The 22,936-nt window shown below is 39.4% G+C and overlaps 2 pseudogenes across 2 annotated transcripts; one reads left to right on the top strand and one right to left on the bottom strand.

Annotated features, from left to right (window-relative positions):
* The first annotated feature begins 1,829 nt into the window (after window positions 1-1,829).
* Window positions 1,830-3,419, top strand: LOC308414891 (T-complex protein 1 subunit delta-like; annotated as a pseudogene). The gene has a single exon. The product of its transcript is annotated as a T-complex protein 1 subunit delta-like (transcript).
* A 15,988-nt stretch (window positions 3,420-19,407) lies between these two features.
* On the bottom strand, window positions 19,408-20,535 carry LOC308414403 (casein kinase II subunit alpha-like; annotated as a pseudogene). Its single transcript has one exon. The product of its transcript is annotated as a casein kinase II subunit alpha-like (transcript).
* Window positions 20,536-22,936: the final 2,401 nt, after the last annotated feature.

Raw genomic sequence — 22,936 nt, forward strand, 5'->3', positions numbered from 1 at the left:
TATCTTCTACACCTAATTTACATGTACACATCTGACAGAGAGTAGTCTAGCTTGGTAGAGTCAGGTTAACAACAGAGGGGACACAGCCTCAGCTTGAGAGACCAACAGGAACATCAGGAGAGGAGAAGTTCTCTGTTTTGTCTCTCTCAGGGAAGTGAAGATCAGCAGTGTTATATAGTTATCTCTATAAGCAAGCCTAGCTCTCTCTGTGTGTCACTGTCAAGTCCTATTAATACCCCACAAACATCATGTGTCTACCACATGTCTTGTCTCAACATGTACATCCAAACAGCCTGATTCTGACAGAATCCTGATAAATAGAGCTCAACTAAACCGTACAAGGTGGACCGATATATGTGTGTTGTTAACAAGGAATCTTTTATCATGTGTCCTTTCATGTGTTTGTTTTAGCAGAACATCTCTTTTGTTTCTACTTTAGTGAAACATTCCTTTGTGGGTCTGCCTTAGTCTTTCACCTGTGTCCACTTCAGGAAAACACTCCTTCACATGCTTGTCCCAGAAAAACACCATCCAACACAATTGACTTTCCAAAGAACCCTTAACTTTCCACTTCACTAGGGAATAAAAATTAGCATACCATTGATATTTGGATATCCGTGGGTGCTATGGCCCCTGGGTGGGGCCCAATGGATGGTGATGGAGGCTTCTGTACTGTCCTAATAGTATGAGTGCCCATGTCAGCTGGCATACCATGTGACACAAAATAGAGGATACTAGCAAACTAGTGGAACCTCAAAATGGGTCTGGAACAGGGTAGGGGCTGCTTCCCTCATCTTTATAGAAGTCCCCCCCCCAGGACTGGCAGTCAGGTTCTTCCCATAGTGACAGTGGGGTCATTGGCTACTCCAGAGCTTATGTCAATTTCCCATTGGTCCAAAGGTTGTTGAAAATGCCTCCATTGTACAAAACATTAGATAGATCTGTACCTCAGTGCTGGTCTCCAGAGTCCGTTTCCCAGGTTGGTGACTCCCTCATCCACTCCTGGATTCCAGTTCTCACAGATATCTAAGTATATTGCTGCACTAATCCCCAACAGTCAAGTTATGGAACCAGCTTTGGTGTTTACCAACAGATGAATTGATAAAGAATATATGATACACACATACACACAACTGAGTTTCATTCTTCTATAAAGAACAGAATTCACATGAAACATTTTTGAGATTGGGTTTCTGTGTAACCCTGGCTGTCCCTCTGCCAATGCCTCCCAAGCGCAGGGATTAAAGGAGTGTGCCACTACTCCCCACCGGTTTATCTGTTAAAATAGACACTGGGCTCAATTGACTTTTCCTTTATCTAGATTTATTTGTTTTTTTATATGCATACACTGTATCTGTCTTCAGATACACACCAGAAGTGGAAGCTTCCTGGCTATTCAGATGAATAAAAAAAGAACAAAAAAGGAAAAGAATTGTATTATTTTTTTCAGGAATAAATGATGGAGCTGGAGGTCATAATTTTAAGAAAAATAAATCAGACACAGTAAGCACAACATAATATTTCTCTCTCATAAATGAATCACATGTGTATGAATAGATGGATATATGGACAACATATAAACAGGATACTATTTAGGAAGAGGGAGAGTGTTAGAGAGGGGAAGGAGGATGGGTGATGGTGATGGGAGAAGAATATCCTCAACATGTGTGATATACTTCAATTAAAAATGTCACTATGGGCCTTCTCTCCCGACATCGCTTTCTAGAAGGTTTTCGGGGGAGACGGCCAGAAAGACCATTACTCCGCAGCAGGCCAGAATCCGTGTCCATCAGTCCTCCTAAACCCATGCAGATGCTACCAAGGGTGCCATGCCAGAGAACGTAGCTTCCAGAATCCGGGTGCCCACTGCAAGAAAGGCGCCTACCAGGACGGCAACAAGCCAGAGCAGATCCGCTTCAGCAACATTTCCGTGGCCAAAGCTGTTGCTGATGCTATTAGAACAAGCCTTGGATCTAAAGGAATGGACAAAATGATTCAAGATGGAAAAGGTGATGGTGACCATTACAAATGATGGTGCCACTATTCTGAAACAAATACAAGTATTGCACTCAGCAGCCTGGATGCTGGTGAAACTGTCCAAAGCTCAAGACATAGAAGCAGGGGATGGCACCACATTGGTTGTCATCATCGCTGGCTCTCTTTTAGACTCTTGTACCAAGCTTCTGCAGAAAGGTATACATCCAGCTATCATTTCCGAGTCATTCCAGAAAGCTTTGGGAAAGGGTCTTGAAATCTTTACATGACCTGTGCAACTGAGTGACAGAGAAACTTTGTTAAATAGCATAATCACTTCGTTGAATTCAAAGGTTGTCTCTCAATATTCAAGTCTGCTCTCTCCAGTGAGTGTCAACGCAGTGATGAAAGTGATCGACCCGGCCACAGCTACCAGTGTCGATCTTAGAGATATTAAAGTAGTTAAGAAGCTTGGTGGGACAATACATGACTGTGAGCTGGTCGAAGGCCTCGTTCTCACACAGAAAGTGGCGAACTCTGGCATAACAAGAGTTGAAAAGGCCAAGATTGGGTTTATTCAGTTTTGCTTATCTGCTCCTAAAACAGATATGGATAATCAAATCTGACTATACGCAGATGGATTGAGTGCTTTGAGAAGAGATAGCCTATGTTTTAAATTTGGTGAAGCACTTAAGGAAACAGGATCTAATGTGCTTCACATACAGAAGCCTATCCTAAGACATGCCCTCAGTGATCTTGCCTTACATTTTCTGAACAAGATGAAGAATGTGGTGGTTAAGGACATTGAAAGAGAAGACATTGGATTCATCTGTAAGACAATTGGAACCAAACCAGTTGCTCACATTGACCAGTTCACTGCTGACATGCTGGGCTCTGCTGAGTTGGCAGAGGAAGTCAGGTTGAATGGTTCTAGAAAACTACTCAAGATTACAGGTTGTACAAGCCCAGGCAAAACCGTTACAATAGTTGTACGTGGTTCTAACAAATTGGTGATTGAAGAAGCTGAGTGCGCCATTCGTGATGATTTGTGTTATCCGATGCTTAGTAAAGAAGAGAGCTCTTACTGCAGGAGGTGGTGCTCCAGAAATAGAGTTAGCCCTCAGACTGACTGAGTACTCTCAAACACTGAGTGGTATGGCGTCCTACTGTGTTCGTGCTTTCGAAGACACTCTGGAAGTCATTCCATCTACACTAGCTGAAAATGCTGGCCTGAACACATTTCTACCATAACAGAACTAAGCACCCACCATGCCCAAGGAGAAAAAACAATAGGCATTAATGTCTGAAATTAATTCAGTGGGATCTCCAACATTTTGGAAGAAATGGTTGTTCAGCCTCTGTTGGTGTCAGTCAGTGCTTTGACCCTAGCAACTGAAACTGTGAGGAGCATTCTGACAATCGATGATGTGGTAAATAATCAATAGTCTAGATAAGGCTGGCCAACTGGCACCATGATCAGCAGAAGTACTGTGGCTGACGATCACCTCATTCCTTGTCTAGAAGCTTCTTCAGAGTTTTTGGACACTGTCTTCCAGTTGGCATTTGTTTGAAATTGTATTGAAACAATTTACTGAAAATATTAAATATTTAGTTTCAAAACCAAAAAAAAAAAAAAAAACATGTCATTTATGGGGGCTGGAGAGATGGCTCAGCAGTTAAGAGCACTGAGGTCCTGAGTTCAAATCCGAGCTACCACATGGTGGCCCACAACCATCTGTAATAGAATCTGATGCCCTATTCTCGTGTGTCTGAAGATAGCTATGGTATACTCATATACATTAAATAAATAAATAAATCTTTTTTAAAAAATGTCATCATGAGGCCCATCATTTTGTATTGTGAAATGCAAAATACTTTGTTAAAAATAATAAAATAAAAAAACAAAGAAAACAATTCCTGATATAAACAAAAGGCATGTTTTGAATACTCAACAGACTACTCAATAGTGTATACTTAAAGAAACTATTACAATAGGATAAATTGAAATATAATAGTTTTATTCCTCACACTGCTCCAAGAGTATTGTCAGCCACCAATAACAGCACAGAATAGTCTTCCTAGATTATTACTTAGGTTCTACCTAAACAATCACAGCTGTTTTGGTGCAAGTATAGATGCATGGATGTGGAGGCCCTCTTTGTCTCTTCTGATTAGTTTTTATTAGGAATCTATTTTGACAGACAGGACAGAAGTACCTGATCACTTCTTTTCTTTTTTTATTTTTCTCTTATACACTACATCCCAACCACACTTTTTCCTTCCTCTACTGCTTCTCACCCCCTCAACCTCCTGTCTACCCCAAACTCCACTTTTTCTTTATTCTTCAAAACAGAGTAGCCCTCCCAAGGATCTCAACTGAACATGGCATAATAGGTTAAAATAGGCACAGCCCATCACATCAAGGCTGGGCTAGATAACAGAGTAAGAGAAGGGCCCCAAGGTCTGCTTGCTTCCTGATCCCATTTGCCTGGAATACATTTTCACATCCTTTTATCTTCTGGTGGTGCCCATCTTTAAATCTAAGGTATGTTTTAGACAACAAATAAATGGATTTTGTTCTTAATCAATTTGCTACCTGTGTCTTTGATTGGTGAGTTGAATCCATTAATATTTAGAGTTCTTGTTGAAATGTGTGTTGACTACAATCATTTCGATTTTTTGTTGGTTTGTATTCTTAGCTGTGGTTTGTTTTTCATTAAACTACAGTTTTGTTTTTTCTAGAGTCTCCTAGCTGTACTTTTTCCTCTCCAATTCACAGTATTATTTCTAGCATTCAGTTTAGTGATTTTATTTGAAATAATCTTTTTTAGTTTATTTGGATCATGAAAATTTTTTTATTCATCATCAACTGTGGCAGATAGTTTTGCTGACTGGAGTAATCTATGTTGGCAGTTTGGGTTTTTTAGAACTTGGGGTGTATTGTTTCAGATTCTGCTGGCTTTAAGAGCTATAAATGAGAATTAAATGTAGCTCTGATTAAATGTAACCCTTTCAAACAGAGGAAAACTCATACCAGACTAAAATATAGAATTTACACACAAAGGAATGAAGAGAACTGGAAAAGAAACTTATGAAGATAAATAATGTTACTTATTCTTTAAATTTCTTTATTGATACTTTACAGTTTAGACAAATGAAACGGAATTACAACATTTATAACATATATATTACAGCAGCTAAATGACTGTCATAGTAGGATGAATAGAAATCTATTGTTTGGCAGTAAGCCAGCAGTGAGCCAGCCTGTGGTCCCCTGCTTCCCCCTCCCCGCCCCAGCTTGCTCCAGTGAACCAGTAACCCTGCATTGAGCTATTCCCAGCCGGATAACAAGGAGTGAGGAACTGCACTCAGACCACCCACCACCAGGAACAGCAGTGAGCCAGTTGAACGGCAGTGAGGCAGTGCCAGACAACACGGAGTGAGGAACCACACTCAGACCACCTGCCACCAGGAACAGCAGTGAGCCAGCAGAACAGCGGTGATCCAGCAGTGATTCAGGGACACAAGACTGACAACAAGATGGCAAGAGGAAAGGGAAAGAACATATCCCAGGGAAACCAAGACAACCTGGCAACACCAGTACCCAGCTCTCCCATCACAGCAAACAGCAGAATGCCAAACACACCAGAAAAAGAAGACACAGACCTAAAATCAAACCTCAAGACGATGATAGAGTTCCTTAAACAAGAACGGGAGGAAAAGCAAAAAGAATCAGAAGCTTTTAAAGAGGAAACAAGAAAAACACTCAAAGAACTCAAAGAACTAGAGAAAAACAGAAACAAAGAGATGAAGGAATGGAAGAAGGACTTTAAAACGGAAATTGACACAATAAAGAAAACACTAAAAGAGATAACCCTAGAGGTAGAACACCCAAAAAAGAAATCAGGAGTCACAGATGCAAGCAATTCCAATAGAATACAAGAGATGGAAGAGAGAATCTTGGGGGCCGAAGACAACATTGAAAACATAGACAAAACAGTCAGAGAAGATGCAAAAGCCAAAAATCTCCTAACCCAAAATGTCCAGGAGATCCAGGACACAATGAGAAGACCAAACCTAAGGATAATAGGAATAGAAGAGGGCAAAGAATATCAACTAAGAGGCACAGTAAATATCTTCGAGAAAATCATAGAAAAAAATTTCCCTACCCTTAAGAAAGAGATGACCATGAGCATAAAACAAGCCCACCGAACTCCAAATAGATTGGAACAAAAAAGAAACTCCTCCCGACACATAATAGTCAAAACACCAAGTGCCCAAAATAAAGAAAAAATATTAAAAGCAGTAAGGGAAAAAGGCCATGTAACTTATAAAGGCAGACCAATCAGAATCACACCTGATTTCTCAACAGAGATTATGAAAGCTAGAAGAGCCTGGTCAGACATCATGCAGACCCTAAGAGAGCACAGGTGCCAGCCAAAGCTGCTATACCCAGCAAAACTCTCAATCACCATAGATGGAGAGACTAAGATATTCCAAGACAAAACTAAATTTAGACAATATCTGACAACAAACCAAACACTACAACGAATTATAGGTGGAAAACCAATTACAACGCAGGGAACTACATCCCAATAAAAACAAGAAAACTTCTAAGCAAGAAAACCAAAAGAAGAAAAACATACAGGCACAATTCAACCTCCAAAAGCAAAAATAGCAGGAAACAGCAACCTCTATTCCTTGATATCTGTTAACATAAATGGACTCAATTTCCCAATAAAAAGACATAGGCTATCAGACTGGATACATAAACAAAACCCAGCAATTTTTTTTTTTTGCATACAAGAAACTCATCTCAGAGACAAAGACAGACACTATCTCAGAGTAAAAGGATGGGAAAAAAACCTTCCAAGCAAATGGCCCCAAGAAGCAAGCTGGAGTCGCCATTCTAATATCGAATAAAGTAGATTTTCAACCAAAAGTTATCAAAAAAGATAAGGAAGAACACTTTTTACTCATTATAGAGGAAATTTGTCAGGAGGAACTCTCAATCCTTAACATATATGCTCCAAATACAAAAGCACCGATATTCATAAAAGAAACCCTACTAAAGCTCAAAAAATACATTGCGCCCCACATAATAATAGTGGGAGTCCTTAATACCCCACTCTCACTAATGGACAGATTTAGGGAAACAAAAACTGAACAAGGATACTGTAAAACTAGCAGAGGTTATAAAACAACTGGAATTAATAGATATCTACAGAACATATCATCCTAATAAAAAAGAATACACCTTTTTCTCAGCACCTCATGGCACCTTCTCAAAAATTGACCACATAATTGGTCACAAAACGAGCCTCAGTAGATATAAGAAGATTGAAATACTCCCATGCATCCTCTCAGATCACCATGGTCTAAGACTGGTCTTTAACAACAACAAAGACAACAAAAAGCCCACATACACATGGAAACTAAACAATGCTCTGTTAAACGATAGCAGGGTCAAGGAAGAAATAAAGAAAGAAATCAAGGATTTTCTAGAATTCAATGAAAACGAAAACACAACATACCCAAACCTATGGGATGCAATGAAAGCAGTACTGAGAGGAAAACTCATAGCTCTGAGTGCTTCCAAAAAGAAACTGGAGAGAGCATATATCAGCAACTTGACAGCACAGTTGAAAGCTCTAGAACAAAAGGAAGCAGATACACCCAAGAGGAGTAGAGGCAAGAAATAATCAAACATAGGGCAGAAATCAACCAAATAGAAACAAAAAGAACCATTGAAAGAATCAACAAAACCAAGAACTGGTTCTTTGAAAAAATCAACAAGAACTTCAAACCTCTAAAGAAGGAAATCGAGGAAGATCTCAGAAAATGGAAAGATCTCCCATGCTCATGGATTGGAAGGATCAACATTTCAAAAATGGCCATCTTACCAAAAGCAATCTACAGATTCAATGCAATCCCCATCAAAATTCCAACCCAGTTCTTCACTGAGTTGGAAAGATCAATGTGCAATTTCATTTTTAATAACAAAAGACCTAGAATAGTGAAATCTATCTTCAACAACAAGAAAACATCTGTGGGAATGACCTCAAGCTATATTACAAGGCAATTGTCCTGAAAAACTGCATGGTACTGGTAAAGAAATAGGCACATGGATCAATGGAATAGAATAGAAGATCCAGAAATGAGCCCTCACGTATATGGTCACCTGATTTTTGACAAAGGAGCTGAAAACATTCAATGGAAAAAGGACAGACTATTCAACAAACGGTTTTGGTCCAACTGGAACTCAGCATGCAGAAGAATGAAAATAGACCCTTTCTTATCTCCTTGTACAAAGCTCAAGTGCAAGTGAATTGAAGATCTCCACATTAAACCAGGTACACTAAAACTATTAGATGAGAAAGTCAGGAAAACCTTAGAACTCATAGGCACAGGAGAAAATTTCCTAAACAAAACACCAATAGCTTGAGCATTAAGGTCAAAGTTTGACAAATGGGACTTAATGAGATTGCAAAGTTTCTGTAAGGCTAAAGACACTATGAGGAAAACAAAACGGCAGCCAATAGAGTGGGAAAAGATATTTACCAACCCCTCATCAGATAGAGGCCTAATATCCAAGGTATACAAAGAACTCAAAAAGGGAGATACCAGAGAATCAAACAACCCTATTAAAAAATGGGGTACATACTTTAACAAAAATTTCTCAATTGAGGAATATCAAATAGCTGAGAAACATCTAAGAAAGTGCTCAACATCCTTAGCCATCAGGGAAATGCAAATCAAAACAACCCTGAGATTCCACCTCACACCAGTCAGATTGGCCAAGATCCAAAACTCAGAGGACAATAGATGCTGTTGAGGATGTGGAGAAAGAGGAACACTTCTCCACTGCTGGTGGGGTTGTAAACTGATACAACTACTCTGGAAATCAGTCTGGCGGTTCCTCAGAAAAATGGACATAGTACTACCAGAAGACCCAGCTATTCCACTTCTGGGCATTTACCCCAGAGATGCTCCAACATACAACAAAGATACATGTACCACAATGTTCATTGCAGCTCTGTTTATAATAGCCAGAAGCTGGAAAGAACCCAGATGTCCTTCAGTAGATGAGTGGATACAAAAAATGTGGTACATTTACACGATGGAGTACTACTCAGCTATCAAAATGGCCTAACGAAATTCTCAAGAAAATGGATGCATCTAGAGAATATCATCCTGAGTGAGATAACCCAGTCACAAAAGAACAGACATAATATGCAGTCACTGATAATGGGATACTAACCCCAGAAAGCCCTGAACACCCCAGAAACAACCCACAGACTGTGTGAAGATCAAGAAAAAAAGAAAAAAAAGAATATATGTTAATTAAAATAGAACTGTATCACATCCCCCTTTTTTCCTACAGTCCCTCCCAGTTTCTCTCTTATCTCCTCAAATTAATAACCTCTTTTCATATATTATTGTTACATATATACATATGTGTATGTATAGGTACCCACAAATACTTAATTACAACCTTATAAAAATGTGTTTGTATACTTTTATGCAAAAATGCTTAAAAATCTGTACATTTATCTTTGTTTTTTAAAATAAAGTTACAAAAAAGAAAAAAAGAAATCTATTGTTCTAATCTTATCATATTGTGGAACAATTGGCATAATAGCACTTGAGGTAAATGATATATTATACAAACTTTAAAAATTACTAAAATAGAGGATCGGGTCTCCAACACCTGGACTCAGGATTTGCCTACAGAAGGCTAAGCTCCAAGACTAACTGCACAGGCGCTTTTCCACCTGGACCAGGGGTGAGCCTGGGACACAGGCCGGGGGAGATCACACCGGGATTTCTTCGAGAGCAAGGAGCTAAGTGCTCTCTGGAAAAGGGTCATTTCCAGCCCACAGTGAGGGCCAAGTCTCTGTCATCAGGACTCAGGATCTGTCCGCAGGAAGCTGAGGTCCCAGATCAGCTGCACAGTTGCTTTTCCACCAGGACCAAAGGTGAGCTTGATGCATAGGCTCACCGAGTGTCCAGCAAGAGAACGCAGGGAGTTCTCAGAGCATAGAGAGTGTGGTACTCTTTGGAAAAAGGTCCTTTTTGGCCTAGAAAGAGCTGGGTCTCCACCATTAGGAATCAGAACCTGTGGACAGAAGGCTGAGCTCCCAGAACAGCTTCAAAAGAGCTCTCACACCTGAGCCCATGAAGGCAGAACTGAGTCACTGCCATCAGGATCACTGCTTGCCCAAAAAGAGTCAAAAACCCAGGAGCAATCTCCCTCCTAAGCCCACGGGCCCACAGGGGAGATAAGCACCAGGCAGAAACAAACAGATCACCTACAATCGCTGACAACAAGATGGCAAGAGGAAAGCACAAGAACCTAAGCAATGGAAACCAAGACAACGTGCCAACATCAGAACCGAGTTCTCCCACCACAGCAAGTAGTAGATTGCCAAACACACCAGAAAAACAAGACTTAGACTTGAAATCATACTTCATGATCATGATGGAGATCTTTGAGAAGCACATAAATAACTCCCTTAAACAATTACAGGAGAACCAGGAAAAATCACTCAAAGAACTGCAGGAAAACATAACCAAACAGGTGAAGGAATTGAAAATGGAAAGAGAAACAATAAAGAAATCAGAAAAAGAGACAACCCTGGTGATAGAAAACATAAGAAAGAAATCAAGAGTCATAGATGCGAACATCAACACACTACAAGAGATGGAAGAGAGAATCTCAGGGGCAGAAGATAACATAGAAAACACAGAAAAAAATGAGAGATAATGCAAAAACCAAAAAGATCCTAACCCAAAATGTCCAGGAGATCCAGGACACAATGAAAAGACCAAACCTAAGGATAATAGGAATAGAAGAGGGCAAAGAATACCAACTAAAAGGCACAGTAAATAAATATCTTCAACAAAATCATAGAAGAGAACTTCTCTACCCTTAAGAACGAGATGAGCATGAACATAAAAGAAGCCTACAGAACTCCAAATAGATGGGACCAGGAAAGAAGTTCTTCTTGACACATAATAATCAAAACACCAAATGTTCAAAACAAAGAAAGAATACTAAAATCAGTAAGGCAAAAAGTAGGAGTAACATATAAAGGCAGACCAATCAGAATTACACTCAACTTCTCAACAGAGACTATGAAAGATAGAACATCCTGGACAGACATCATACAGACTCTAAGAGAAAACAAATGCCAACCCAGGTTACTATATCCAGAAAAACTCTCAATCACCATAGATGGAGAGACCAAGATATTCCAGGATAAAACCAATATACACAATATCTAACCACAAATCCAGCCTTACAAAGGATAATAGATGCAAAATCCAACACAAGGAGGAAAACTAAACCCTATGAAAAGCAAGAAAATAAATATGCAAACCAAAAGAAGAAAGACACACAAACATAAGTCTATCTCTAACAAAAAAATAACAGGAAATAACAACCACTATTCCTTAATATCTCTTAACATCAATGGACACAATTCCCCAATAAAGAGACATAAACTATTAGACTGGATACGTAAGCAGAATCCGGGATTTATCTGCATTCAGGAAACTCATCTCAGTGACCAAGACAGACACTACCTCAGAGTAAATGCTGGGAGAAAAACTTCCAAGCAAATGGTCCCAGGAAACAAGCTGGAGTAGCCATTCTAATATCAAATAAAATATATTTTCAACCAAAATTTATTTACAAAGATAAGGAAGGACACTTTTTACTGATCATGGGAAAAATATATCAAGATGAATTTTCAATCCTGAACGTCTATGCTACAAATACAAGAGCATCCACATTCATAAAAGAAACCCTACTAAAGATCAAAGCATATACTGCCCCCCACACAATAATAGTGGGAGACTTCAACATCCCACTTTCATCAATGGACAGATCATGGAAGCAGAAACTGAACAGAGACACAGTGAAACTAACAGAAGTTATGAAACAAATTTAGCAGACATCTACATCCTAAAACAAAAGAATATAACTTCTTCTCGGCACCTCATGGCACCTTCTCCAAAATTGACCATATAGTTGGCCACAAAACAGGCCTCAATAGATATAAGAAGATCAAAATACTCCCATGCATCCTATTAGATCACCATGGATTAAGGCTGGTCTTTAATAACATCAAAGACAACAGAAAGCCCACATGCATATGAAAGATGAACAATGTGCTACTCAACGATAACATGGTCAAGGAAGAAATAAAGAAGCAAATAAGGATTTTTTCGAATTTAATGAAAATGAAAGCACAACATACCCAAATCTATGGGATGCAATGAAAGCAGTACTGAGAGAAAAACTCATAGCTCTGAGTGTCTCCAAAAGGAAACTGGAGAAGGCATACCCTAGCAGCTTGACAGCACAGTTGAAAGCTGTAGAACAAAAGGAAGCAGATACACCCAAGAGGAGTAGACGGCAGGAAATAATCAAATTCAGAGCAGAAATGAACCAAGTAGAAACAAAAAGAACCATGTAAAGAATCAACAAAATCAGGAGCTGGTTCTTTGAGAAAATTGACAGGATCGATAAACACTTAGCCAGACTAACTAGAGGACAAAGAGAGAGTATCCAAATTAACAAAATCAAAAAGGAAAGTGGAGAAATAACAACTGAAACTGAGGAACTTCAAGAAACTGTCAGATCTTACTACAAAAACCTATACTCAACAAAACTGAAAAATCTGGAGGAAATGGACAAATTTCAAGACAGATACCAGATATCAAAGTTAAGTCAGAATCAGATAAACCATCTAAAGAGTCCCATGACACCTAAAAGAATAGAAGCAGCCATCCAAAGCCTTCCAAACCAAAAAAAAAAAAAAAAAAAAAAAAAAAAAAAAAAAAAAAAAAGCCCAGGACCAGATGGGTTCAGTGCAGAATTCTATCAGATTTTCATAGAAGACCTAATACCAATACCCTCAAACTATTCCACAAAATAGAGACAGAGGGAACACTACTCAACTCATTATTCAAAGCCACAATTACTCTCATTCCTAAACCACACAAAGACTCTACAAGGAAAGACCAATTTCCCTTATGAACACTGATGCAAAAAATACTCAATAAACGTATTGAAACCAAATCCAAGTACACATCAAAAGGATCATTCACCATGATCAAGTAGGCTTCATTCCTGCGATGCAGGGAAGGTTCGTTATATGGAAATCCATCAACGTAATCTACCATATAAACAAACTTAAGGAAAGAAACCATAAAATCATCTCACTAGATGCTGAGAAAGCACTTGACAAAATTCAACACCACTTCATGTTAAAAGTCTTGGAAAGAACAGGAATCCAGTGCCTATACCTAAACATAATAAAAGCAATATACAGCAAACCAATAGCCAACATCAAAGTAAACAGTGAGAAACTTGAAGCAATCTCACTAAAATCGGGGCCTAGATAAGGCTGCCCACTCTACCCCCCTACGTATTTAATATAGTACTGGAAGTCCTGGCCAGAGCAATTAGACAACAAAAAGAAATCAAAGGGATCCACATTGGGAAGGAAGAATTCAAAATATCACTATTTGCCGATGACATGATAATATTTATGTGTCCCCAAAAATACCACTAGAGATCTTTTCCAGCTGATAAACAACTTCAATAAAGGGGCTTGATAAAAAATTATCTCAAAGAAGCCAGTAGTCTTCTTCTACTCAAAAGATAATCATGCTGAGAAATAAATTAGAGAAAATATACCCTTCACAATAGTGAGAAAGAAATTAGAGAAACGATACCCTTCACAATAGTCACAAATAATATGAAATATCTTGGTGTGACCCTAACTAAGCAATGAAAGATCTACATGACAAGAACTTCAAGACTGTGAAGATGGAAATTGAAGAAGATCTTGGAAGATGGGAAGATCTACCATGCTCATAGATTGGAAGGATCAACATTGTAAAAATGGCCATCTTACCAAAAGCAATCTACAGATTCAATTCATTCCCCATCAAAATTCCAACTCAATTCTTCATAGAATTGGAATGAATAATTTGCAAATTCATCTGGAATAACCAAAAATCTAGGATAATGAAATCTACTCTCAACAACAAATACTTCTTTGGAAATCACCATTCCTGACCTCAAGCAATATTACAAAGTAATTGTGTTAAAAGCCTGCATGATATTGGTACAGAGATAGGCCAGTAGATCAGTGGAACAGAATTGAAAATCCAGAATTGAACCCTCACACATATGGTCACTTGATCTTTGACAAAGGATCTAAAAACAATCAATGGAAAAAAGACAGACTCTTTAACAAATGGTTTTGGTTAAACTGGCAGTCAGCATGCAGAAGAGTGCAAATCGATCCTTTCTTATCTCCTCGTACAAAAGTCAAGTTCAAGTGAACCAAAGATCTCCACATAAAACCGGGTACACTGAAACTATTAGAAGTAAAAGTGGGGAAATGCTTAGAACACTTAGGCACAGGGGAAAATTTCCTGAACAGAACACCAATGGCCTATGCTTTAAGATCAAGAATCTATAAATGGGACCTCATGAAATTGCAAAATTTCTGTAAGGCTAAGAACACTGTCAAGAAAACAAAAAGGCAGCCAACAGTTTGGGAAAGGGTCTTTATCAACCCCACATCTGATAGAAATCTAATATCCAAGGTATACAAGGAACTCAAGAAGTTAGACCCCAGAGAATCAAACAATCCTACAAAAAATGGTTTAACAATCTAAACAAAGAGGAACATTGAATGGTTGAGAAGCACCTAAAGAAATGCTCAACATCCCTAGTCATCAGGGAAATGCAAATTAAAACAACCCTGAGGTTCCACCCCACACCAGTAACAATGACTAAGATGGAAAACTCAGATGACAGCAGATGCTGGCAAGGATGTGGAGAAACAGAAACACTCTTCCACTGTTGGTGAGGTTGTAAGCTGGTACAACCACTCTGGTAATCAGTCTGGCAGTTCTTCAGAAAATTGGACATATCACTACCTGAAAACCCAGTTATTCCACTTCTTGGCATATACCCCAGAGCAGCTCCAACATATAATAAGGACACATGCACCACAATGTTCATAGCAGCTCTATTTATAATAGCCAGAAGCTGGAAAGAACCCAGATGTCCTTCAGTAGATGAATGGATACAGAACTGTCGTATATTTACCCAATGGGGTACTACTCAGCTATCAGAAACAATGGCTTTATGACATTTCTAGAAAAATGGATGCATCTAGAGAATATCATTCTGAGTGAGGTAACCCAGTCACAAAAGAACACACATGATATTCAGTCACTGATAACTAGATACTAGCCCCAGAATGCTCTGAATACCCAAGAAACAACCCACAAAAGAAGGTCAAAATGTGGAAGCCTCAGCCCTTCTTAGAGAAAAAAAAGAAAAAGAAAAAAATTGTGTATTCATCACATATTATTATGTAACAAATTTTGTGAGGTATAATGATATTTTATAAAATAAATAAACTAATTAAAACATTTTTCAATAATCACTAAAATGAAGAGAAAAACAACATGTTTGATGACATAGTGATGTCGTCAGCATTAAATTCTTATCAGGCTGAAGAGAAAAGCCAATATTGGATACATTCTATAATGTTTCAGGGGGTCTATGGGACCCCTTTGTTCAATGACTCAAAAACTTGTAACCTATTTCTGGTAATGAAGTAATCTAGACCCAGAAAGACAAACATTGTATGCTCCTCTCCCCACAATACATCTTTAGATATGTTTATTTCAGTTCAACTAACAGCAGAGGTTAGGTATCTTGTAGAAGCCAGGAAGCAGGAGGGGATCTTCCTAGGAAGGGGAAATAGAATATAGTGTTATAAATTGTTAAAGGGAAAATTAGAATAGGAGGACTAAGTGGGGAAGGCGATCTGAGTACAGGGTAGATGGAAAAATATGGGGAGAGATAACATACTAAAACTTTTTGAAAAGCCATATGGAAGCCCACTACTATAGAAGCCTCCTAAAATTTATACATATGTAAATGGAATTTAAATAGAGCTAACATATAATGGGGAAGACAATGCCTTAACTAGACAATATGATGCTTTTCCAGTTTTGAGAAATCTGCAAACAAATCTCTATAATGGTTGTATTAATTTGAGCCTTGCCCCAAAGTGAATAAAGGTTCCTTTCTCTCCACTGTCTCTCTAGGGTTTGTTGTCAGATATATTGATAACACTTCTGATTGGGGTAAGGTGATATCACAGAGTAGGTTTAATATGCATTTCCACAGTGGCTATAGATATTGAACATGTTTTAAACTAGTCACTGGTCATTTATACTATTTTGAAAACTTTCCATGCACTTTAATAGACCATTTGTTTATTGGCAGTTTTATTTCCTTGGCACTTATATTTTAATTATTAGTAAATTCTGGATATTAGCCTCTTGTCTAAATTGTAGGTGGTAGAGACTTTCTCCCAGCTTCATTCTCACTGCTTATAATGGATCTGTTTAAGTTATTTATATCTTCAGGGCTTAATTTTGATAATGCAATTTTAAAAATTCTTTTATTTCTTAGAATAGCTATAGGATGGATGGGGGAATGGAAGTATCAAGAGGGGAAGGGGAGAGGAGAGGGAGATGTGAGAGGGAATACAGGGAGATACAGCTAAAATTAAGGGTCATTTAAAGGGTAGTATGACAACCCAATGCAGCAGAAGTTTCCTAAAATATAAACATATATGAAGGCAGTCTGAATGAAATCACCAAATAATGGGGTAACTGACCATCTCAGGTCACCAAATGAAGCTTTAATGCCACTCATAGGATATATCTAGTTGAGTTGTTGGCTGAAGGAGCCCCATGGGCACCCAAACAACGCAGGCTGTTGCCATGATTATAGGTTGCTTTCTAACAACTGATAGCAAGGATCTATTGCTGCAGACGCACCTACACAACCCATTAACAATGAAGAAGTTGAGCTGGTACCTACATAGAGCCTTCAACTCATCTTCTAGCATATTGGGTACAGGAACCCTACCAAAAGAGAAACATAATCACCAAGCCTGCCACAAACCCTTTATCTACAATGGTGTGCTACCCGCAAGGCATGTGAGAACAATGGTGGAAGGAAGTTTGTGGGAATAACAAACCGATAACTAATTTGACTTAAGGTCTACTTCATGAGATGGAAGATCATTTGGATGTTCAAGAACTTATATTAGATAGCTCAGTGACCTAGGGTTAAATCAAATATTACTGGGGCAAAAAGGGGGAAAGGGGTAGTGATAAAATGACTCCTAACGACATTCTGCTATACTCAGAGATTAGTGCCTTGTTCAACCATCACAAAGAAGTCTCCTCTTGCAGCAGATGGGAACAAGCAAAGAGACCCATAGCTAAACATTAAGCAAAGTGTAAGAGACTTTGGAACCCTGAGGCCTAAATGGGATGTCTCAATAAAATCCGTCCCCTCAGGGCTCAGGATATCCTGCAGAAGAGGAGGTGGAAAGAGCAAAAGGTAGAAAGGTAAAAGCCAGAGGGGAGGTTACCAAGGAAACAAGGCTCTATACGTCAACATATGAATTCACAGAGACTGTAGCAGTGTGTTCAAGGCCTGCAAGTGTCTAGACCAGGTCCCCTAAGCTTATATTGTGGCTTCTGGTTTAATGTTTTTACGGATTCCTGAGTGTGTGAATAGCTGTGTCTCTGATCCTTGTGCCTTCTCTTGGTCTCTTTTCCTTCCATTGGTTTGTCTTATCTAACTTTGATGTGATAGTTTTTGTTTGATCTCATTATATTATATTTTGTTACATTTTGAAAAATGAATGAATAAATTAATGAAAACCTATCCACTATGGCAAAGGTTAACAACTAAACTATCACTTAGACCTGCTGGGAGATGGAAAATCAGTTTTTTCCAATGGAGTGACACTGGGTTTATCAGTCGGACCAGGGTAGGCCTCATAGTCCCCAACATAACATGGTCTCCACTTTTCTTTTGGGTTTGGTTCCAGTTTGATATTCTCTCTTCCTCCCCTGCTCGCCCCTTCCCCATATTTTCGTGTATCATTTTATTCTTTAATTTTTGTTTTGGGGAGTTTTGTTATATTGGTTTTTTTTTATTTTGAGAAAGAACTTAAAGTTGGGTGGGTTACAGAACAGGAGAAAACATGGAAGGTGAGGGGGGAATATAATAAAAATATATTTAAATTAAAAATTTTTAAATAACAACCATAATAATAATAGTAATAATAACAGGGCTACAGTTATTAATTTTGCATTATTAATTTTGATAAATAAAACTAAATGTTTATTTACACCAAAGAATTCCAACACTGAATCTTTCACATATGAAGGACAAAGTATTATATGTACACACACACAGCAAGGGATGGCAGGGCCATAACAAGAGAACTGATGGTTTCCCACAATTACAGGTCTACCACTTTTGGTTCACTGGAGACAGTGGCTCTGCTCCTGCCTCTCAAATCCACTTACAACTATGAGGGCATGTGAAGAAAGGGCAAGGAGGGGTACAATGCTAAACATGAGCCCAGTGCAGACACATCACCCGTTAGCTGCTAAGAGTGCTAGCATGAAACTTATATGGACAATATATTTTTAAAGCAATAAATTATTCCTCCTAATAATGGCCAAGTCAAAATTTAAAAAAAAGCAAAAATCAAAAAACAAAAAGGATTTGCCTTCCCCCTTCTACTATCTATTAAGTACAGCACATCAGGAGATGCAAAGGGAAAGACCAAAGTAGGAGCCCAGAAAAAAATGTATCACAAATGGAAACTAAACTAAAATTAAAACCATTTAGGGTTAGGTTAGTAAGACATGATTCATTCAGGAAAAAAAAAAGCTTTTGGGTCTGTCTGCAAGTTGGGTAGACTTTTAATATCTTGATGTAACTAAGACAGACCCACCTCCACCAGAGTGGGAACAAGGCACAGATGCAGTCCTGGAGAGAAGAGATGAAGTGGCCAGAACAGTGTTTGAGGATGGATCTGGTCCTCCCTACCTTTTCCCTCCCCTCCTCCTTGATGAACTACAGTTTATAATCTCTGGAGAAGAACATGTGCTATAAGCCCCAAGAGTGTACAATATGGGGAGAGTAATGTGGGAAGGGGATGAAATCTCCACCCAAACGCAGCAGCTGGGACGGAGGCCAGTTTATCTTTGTTCTTTAGTGATAATAAACTAAATTTAGAAGGGGAGAACAAATTTGTTCATGAAGTATTTCACTTTCAGGTAATTTTTTCAGGGAATCCTCTGAGTTATGAAAAGTCCAAGTTTTTTTTTAAAGAAAGAAAATCAGCCTATAATTTTTTTGAAAATGACTCAACTACTAAATCCACAAGCAACGGTTCAGACACGGTGCTTCTGAAGTGTTCGCACCCCTCCCAACCAGGCGCAAGCTGCATCAAGGAGAGGGTGGGCTTCCCCACCTCTGCTCAGGCATTAGAAGATAGATGGGGGTCATTACTGCTGAGTGCCAGCAGCAGCTGGAACAGGTATCCTAAGTGAGTTGGCAGCAGCAATCACTGGTGAGCCTGCCAGAGGTCCAAGGGGTGAAGGGGTTGGCACTGAAGATCCCGACATCATATTGGCGCTGCTGACAGGTGTGCTGTCCCCCGCCATACTAGTCGAACTCATTCGAGCCTGGTCCTTCACATCAGTGGAGAAGTAAGGGTAGTCCGTGCCCTTTCTTGCAGTGAACCATGACTGATGGTCATATTGCAGCAGCTTGTCCAGAAAATCCAAGGAAAAATTTCAAAATTCCATCGCTTACGGCAGTGTCGGCCCAAGATATGGTTGAAACATGGATCTAATTCAATGTTGTACTTGTCAATCTAGTCATATGAATCTTCCGTTCCCAGAACCTTGGCTATCCTCACTAACTGATCATAATTGTCATGTCCACAGAAAAATGGCTCCTTCGGGAAGAGCATACTTGTCAGCATACAACCCAAGCTCCACATATCTAAACTACAATCGCACATCTGATCATGTATAAGTAGCTCTAGACCTTTGAAATATTGGGAAACAACTCGGACATTATACTCTTGGCCAGGATGGTAAAACTCAGCTAAAACGCAGTCTATTAGCCAAAGCTTTCTGTGCTCATGATCAATCGTGACATTATGGGGTTTCACATCTCCGTGCATAATCCCCATGCTGTGACAATAATCCAGAGCTTTCAGAATTTCATACATGTAAAAGCAAATGTTATGGTCTGTAAACGTCTGGTACAACTGCTGGAAGTCTATGTTGTTTACATGTTCAAAAACCAAGGGGTTCATGACACAGGGTCTTTCACAATGTCTGCCAGTGTGATGATGTTGGGCCCACCTCCCAAATTCTCCAAAATCTTTATTTCACGCTTAGTTTTCTTCTTTTTAACTGGCTTGAGAATTTTAACAGCTCTTTCATTATTTGTGATGTCGATGGCTTCAAACATTTACTGTATGTGCCCCTGCCTAATGTCCAAACAAGCTGGTGGTCATCTTGATTCCCCCACTCCAGCACATGTGATTCCTAGTCCCAGTACTCTCTGTGCGTGTCAACGTCTGTGTCGACTCTGCTCCTGCTTGGCACAGGTCCTGACATGTCAGACAGGTTGACAGACAAAGCTGAACTTGATGTTTGAAGATCTGCCAGTCACTGTGCTCAAAAGCAGAAGTTGATACGACTTCTTTCAAACCCTTTTCCTTCACGCTGCGGTGGAAGCCCATCATGGTGGCACAGTAGTCTTGCTCCCCTACGCTCCTGCAGACAATGTCGCGCGGCAGCAGAGGAGGAGACACAGGGCTCGGCTGCCAGCTGCCGTGACCAGACCAAGGCTGCAGCCTCCTCTGCCAGAAGTGAAAGCCACAAACATGGTTTTAAAAATTGTTATTTTATTGCTGTGCAAATGTGGGTGTCTGTGAGTATACCATTTGGACTGAAAAGGAAATCAGATCGATTGTACCTTAAGTTACAGGAGAGTGAGTTGAGAGGCAGGCTGGGGATGGAGCCAGAGGTCTTGTAAACAACGCAGTGCTCTTAGGCTCCATGTCTCCAGCCTCCAGCGTGATTTTTAGTGGAATCTTAAACTGCAATCTAATGCATGCATGGTCTATGCTTTACCCCGTGAGATCTCTCCATGGCCGGAGCAATCAATTCCTCACCTGTAGTGACAATTTTCCGATCCCATCACTGGTTTCTGGGGGCATTAATAACACATTTGTGCCAGTGCTTTTCTAAAATCTGACAAATTTTCTAATTCTGAACCACCCGTGGGTCGAAGACATCTCGTTCTTTTTCTGCTGTGATCTTTTCAGTCCTGTCTGTAGTAACTTGTTGCTCTGGAGTGAAGCCTCTGCCTTTTCTTGTCTTTTATGTTACCTTAGTCTTGGGCTCCGAGTTCAAATGGTTGGTTATTGCTGTAAGGTTCCTGTGCTGTGTTTCTTCAACTAAATAGAAGACATGGCTCCTTTCATTCGGGGTAAATGACGGGATATGAAGGTAAGGATGGGCTACATGAAGATTGCCAGAGACTGGCACAAGCACTGTGCAATTGCTTCATAAACCAGTTTTCCCAATGTTTGAATGGCTTGGCAGTGAGGAGGAAGGACTGAAGTTAAGACAGCCATGCGCAGAAGAGATATGTTTCCTTCAAAGTGACCAGCCTCAGCCATGTGGACACTACAATCAAATCACAGAAGAGCCACACTGTGATGGGAATTCTATGATGTGGTTACTCTAATAAGACATGACCGCTGCAGTAACGGATGTTCTGCACTGATTTGTATTTGATGAATGTAATGACTTGATTTTCATTTCTTTGACTGTGTCAAAGGACAGCTTTAAAAATAAATCTTACATTAGAAGCAGTCTTCAATTTCTTCTGGGTCATCCAGCCTTTTATTGAGCATGCATTCTCACAGCAATTTCCTTTATTTCTTTATTTATTTTATGCATATGAACATACTGTCATTGTCTTCAGACATATCAGAAGAGGGCATCAGATTCCATTTCAGATGGTTGTGAGCCACCATGTGGTTGCTGGGATTTGAACTCAGGAACTCTGGAAGAGCAGCCAGTGCTCTTAACCACTGAGTCATCTCTCCAGCCCTTCACAGCAGTTTCTAATTCTGTTCTGAATTTCATTGGAGTAAGTTGTAATGACATTCCTTGATTTCTAATTGTGTTAATTTGTGTCCTCTCCCTCTTTCTTTTTGTTACATTAGCTAAGGTTTTGTTTCTTATTAACCCTTTTAAAGAATTGGCTTTGTGTGGTTGATTTTGTGTGTTGTTCTTTTAATTTCAGTTTGGGACCTTAGTTTAGGAGCCAAAGCTTGTGACCTACACTGACCCTTGGGGTCACTGGCCTGGAGATTGTGCCCAAACGTGTTCTTGGATTCTGCAGAAGCTGGGGAGTCCTGTTTCTCTGTAGCCCTCCCATCCTCCAGAAATACAGTTTAAATACTATCACCATTTTGAGCTGCTTCTTCTTGCTTCCTGCTAGGTTTAAGATGTGAGTTCCCGGCTTACTGCTCCAGCTGCCAAGCCTGCTGGCTGCCATACTTTTTCCCACTGTGATGATGATGATGACAGACTTTGGAACTGTCCACCCAAATAAACCCCTCCTTCTATAAGTTTCTTTAGTCATAGTATTTTATCACAGCAGTAGAAAAGAAACTCATACTACTAGAATGCTATGGGAATGAAAATGATGTGGTGCAGGACAAAAAAGCAATGTATGTAAATCAATATAATAGAATAGGAGCCTCAGATATAAGTCCATGCAAATAGAGCTACTTGAGATTTTACAAAGATGTCAACAACTAACATGGGGTAAAAGACTGAATTTTCAGCAAGTGATGCTGAGACTCCTAGACCTCATCATGTAGAAATACTGTGCCCTTATTACTCACCCTGAACACAACTAAACCCAAAATGGATTAAATAACTCAACCTAAAGCTTGCTCCTATGGAACTGATAGAGGAAAGAGTAAGTGTGCCTCAA

The sequence above is a fragment of the Micromys minutus genome (genome assembly GCF_963924665.1).
Source record: "Micromys minutus genome assembly, chromosome: X".
NCBI classification, from domain to species: Eukaryota; Metazoa; Chordata; class Mammalia; order Rodentia; family Muridae; genus Micromys; species Micromys minutus.